This window comes from Cryptomeria japonica, chromosome 8 (genome assembly GCF_030272615.1).
Source record: "Cryptomeria japonica chromosome 8, Sugi_1.0, whole genome shotgun sequence".
NCBI classification, from domain to species: Eukaryota; Viridiplantae; Streptophyta; class Pinopsida; order Cupressales; family Cupressaceae; genus Cryptomeria; species Cryptomeria japonica.
This window is the reverse complement of record NC_081412.1, coordinates 67,127,752-67,132,214: the sequence shown is the minus strand read 5'-3', so window position 1 is coordinate 67,132,214 and position 4,463 is coordinate 67,127,752.

The window sequence follows — 4,463 nt, the reverse complement described above, 5'->3', positions numbered from 1 at the left end:
AATTGATTATTTGATTATTGTTTAATCAATTTAATTTGTTTTTATTTGATTGATTTATTGTTTATTTAATCAATTGATATTTATTTCTTGTTTTTGATTAAGACAAAAATAGGTTTTGAAGGGACTCGAAACTCTTTACAAAAGAATTTTTTTTTTGACTTAACAAGACATTAAGCCCAAATCGATCACAACAATAAAACAACCCCATAAAAGAAAAATACAATGTAATACCGATGGGGCAGAGACAAAGAGAGCCATGGAAAGAGTTCCCCAAAACAAAACCCCCCTTACTTAGGAGTTCCCTTTAGAACGCATCTTGTGGGATCGAAGGATCATGTCAAAAGAAGGCGATGTCCGCTTATAATGTTTGCCTTTAACCTTAATCCAACCTTCTTCAACTCTAGTAGCCTCATTTTGCCACTCCAATGAATCTAACGCTGGAAACCCTGCAACCATGGAGTGACCCACATGCAGCGCAACTTCAGTAGGACTAGGGGAACAAACAACAGCAGTGCTAGAGGTGTTCCCCAGTGCCATCGAAGGAACACCAGGAAGTGCAAAAGGAGGCGAACCAACCTCAACGACCACACCAACATGAGATAAATCTGCTTGAGAGGGGGCCACACTCTGAGGCACACTAGTCGTAGCAACCCCACAATCAGAAATTAGAGCTGATTGGGAAGAAGTCACAAAGCAGAGAGGGTCTCGCACAACCACCTGGGAGAAACTCCGAGAGGGGCCAGATTTATTAACAACCGTGTAGTGATGGGTAGTAACATCTTTCCACCATGAAGCCAAAGATTTCTTTTTTCTGGATTCCACACTGAGCAACCACATGCCCTATTTTAAAACATCATCTACATCTAAAGGGAATACCTTCATAATCCAAGGATTGAATCCAAGAGCCTTTGGAGGATTTGATTGAAATCTCCACAGGAAACCTCTTAGACACCTCCATATCAAACAAAATGCGGGCATAAGCGGAGTGGAGAATATCCGATGATTCATTATCCACCATCAGAAAACCCCCAAGAGCATTAGCAACTTCAACAAGAAGAGAGTCAACCCAAAGGTGAAGAGGGAGATAGGATAACTGAACCCAAATCAGAATAGCCTTGAAAGAATCATAAGAAGGGTTGAAATCAGATTGCCATGGCCTAACCATAAGCATAAATCTGTCCTTCCAACTAAAAAAGTGATCACACAAAATTTTGTTTCTATCCTCAACATCTTCAAATTTAACAATGAAAAAACCTTTTGTCACAGGATAAATGTGCAAAGTGCCCGCCATAAGAGGTTCCCAATGTTGTAGGATCCAATCGTGTAGCTTCGGGAGACTGGGCCAGACACCTTTGAATCGACAAATTAGAGCATGCTTGGAGAAAATAGAGGAGTTGTGATCTATCTCCATCTCAATCTCTTCATCCAATGTTATGGAGATGGGATTTGAAACCGGAATAGGCCTAAGCTCAGAAGGCATCTTCTTTGTAGCATTAGCGTTCCCTAAAGCATTCACCAAGACGACACTGGGATGCTTTCCCCTAGCCGTCGCACCTGAGGAAGCCCTAACATCCTTATCCCCGTTAGCAACAGGAGAGGTCCGAGCATGAGATCCACTAAGCACATTCCCATTGGCCGTCGAAGAAGGCGACGCACAAGCTTCCATAGTCGCAACAACATCAACATATATCTTATTCCCTTTGGCTATTGAAGAAGGCGACGAGTGAGCATCCACGACCGCAACAACATCGACAATGATTATTCCCTTTGGTCGTTGAAGAGGGCGACAAACGATTGTCATCCATGACCGCATCAGAATCGAGGCATAGTCGAGGAAACCCTAGTAGCATCACAAACACACGACATTGTTCGACACTTTACACAGTTATCGACTATACAACTAATGTTTATATTTATATTTGTTCGGCACTTCACATAGCTATTGAATATTTATTTGTTATTATTTATTGAATTTTATTGAATTATTATTTAATGGGATTGATATTTATATTTACCTCATTTTATTTAATGGCTTAATTATTAATATTGATTTATAAATATTTAATATGGGTAAGTAATGATTCTGGGCGTGGAGGATTATTATTGATTTTTGATTTATTGACTTATTAAATTATTTATTGTAATTTGTGATTTGATTTTTACATCTTCTATTAAGGGTCCTATCTCTTAGGCCTTATTCATTTAATTTAATCAATTGATTACATAAGGTAATGGATCATTATTTAATGTGTTTATATTAAAGTTATATTGTTGGCAATTGTATTTGAATATCATTTACCTACCCTTCCATCTGATTGGTTGTTTTTATTTGGGAGGTAAATTATTTTGGGAGAATAATATTTGCCTTGAAACTATACAAGTTAGGTTAATTATATTGTTTTATGAATATTTTGATTGGCCGACGTTTGGCCATCGTTTTGAATAATATCTCTATTTATTTGCCTCTCTGTGATTGTTGCGGGGTTAATTTTTCGAGAAATCTGAGTTTGGTTTTGGGATTGCGAATTGGTTTGGATTGTGTTGGAGATTAGATTGAAGCTTTCTTGCTTGGATTGTTGCTTGGGATTGCTCTTCATCAGATCTTCATTGTTGGATTGCGATTCCAAGTTGGAGTTAATCTTCACTCCTTGCAATTTTAGTTTTGAAAAGATTGTCTTCAATGGTGTTTTCAGAAAGATTGTTTGGGGGTTCAAATAGTTTTCATTTGATTTTTGCTATCAGAAATTTGTAAGAAAAGGGATTGGATTTGATTTGCGTTTGCTTGGGAAAAATATCCGAGTTGGTGCATTAATAGGATGAGATTGTTCTTGTATTTGTCTGAGACTTTGTGTGATATTTAATGGCTTGGAGTTGGTTTTTGATGAGATTTTATTTACCTTGTGTATCCTATTTTAGTTTCTATTGTGCTCTCATTCCTATTGGATCAGTTATAAGGAAGTGGTTGTGTCTGCAACTCTTCCTGTGCAATGTCTTTGTCAATGGGAGTTATTTTTCTTATGTGTTTGGCTCTATTTGTTTTGTGGAAACCCTATTAGGCTCTCTTGATGTATTTTTATGAGTTCTGGGTCAATCTCAAACCCTGATTGTGCCTTTACCCGAACTTAGGCACACCTGTTAGTCACAAACCACTCAAAACTCTCTGTTTTTTCCTTTATCTTCTATGCGCTAAATTCTAGGGTGGATGTGCTAAAGTTTGGGGCGTACGCTCCATTCAACACCTCCAATGCCTTATTCTGTAGTTTGCATGCGCTAAACTGTTTCTTCTTTCTGGGTTTTGTCAATTTTTGATGGATTTTGACTCCAGAGGCTATATCTTGATACTTTTGATGATTTTTGGGCACTATGCTATTACTTGAGATTTGTATGAATCCATTTTGGCTTCGGCAAGTGATTTTGTGCTTATCCAATGCCTTATTTTGTAGTTTGCATGCGCTAAACTGTTTCTTCTTTCTGGGTTTTGTCAATTTTGATTGATTTTGACTCCAGAGGCTATATCTTGATACTTTTGATGATTTTTGGGCACTATGCTATTAATTGAGATTTGTATGAATCCATTTTGGCTCCAACAAGTGGTTTTGTGCTTGTCTGTTGGTGGATGCTATGTTTCTCCAGCAAGTTGAGTGTATCCTTTCCATTGAGGAGCTTTATGTGCAACTCCAACGAGATGATATGTTGTGCCTTGATGTAGAGGAGTATTCTATATTCTTGGATTCATGTGTTGCCCATGTTTATATGTATTTGAAATTCTTGGTGGCTTCCTTATTGTTGCCACATGACATTTGAGTGTATGACTTATTTTTTGATGATTAGCTCTTGGATTCTATGTTAATGCTCATCTTGAATTTCAGTTGCATCAGTTTTGTGTTGAGCCTTACGTTGTTATGGTGATGTAATTGTTATATGCCACCCCATGGTTTTGGTCCATTATAGGGAGAGTGGACTCTTGCATGTGTGGACCAGGGTCTTGAGCATTAGGCCTCTAGGAGGGGGTTTAGACTTGATGGAACCACATGAAGAGTTTATTTGTAATTGTAAGTGATAATCTTAATAATTGATTAGTGGGTTTGGGTATTTAGGATTTCACTAAACAAGATAATAATTGGTTTTGTACCCCACCTCATAGCCCTAGAAGCGTGCACGCTCAAGATGAGCTTGGGAAGACCGTGTGGCATGGCCCCTTCTGTTGTGAGGATAGCATGTGATGACACTCTTGCCCTACATGTGTCCATTATCCATATGCCTATGTTGTTGAATATGCCTCTGGAGCTTTATTGATTTGATTTAGCCCTATGATGTGGTTTGCCTATTATGTTTGTATTGGAGTCTTATGGTGCCATGTTGTATCCTATGGTTGTTAGGTGTTAGCTTAGGTATTGAGTGTGAGTTGGAACCTTTGTCATCTCTTAGCACGGGGGTTGGTTCCTATTTGGTTCCACATGGTT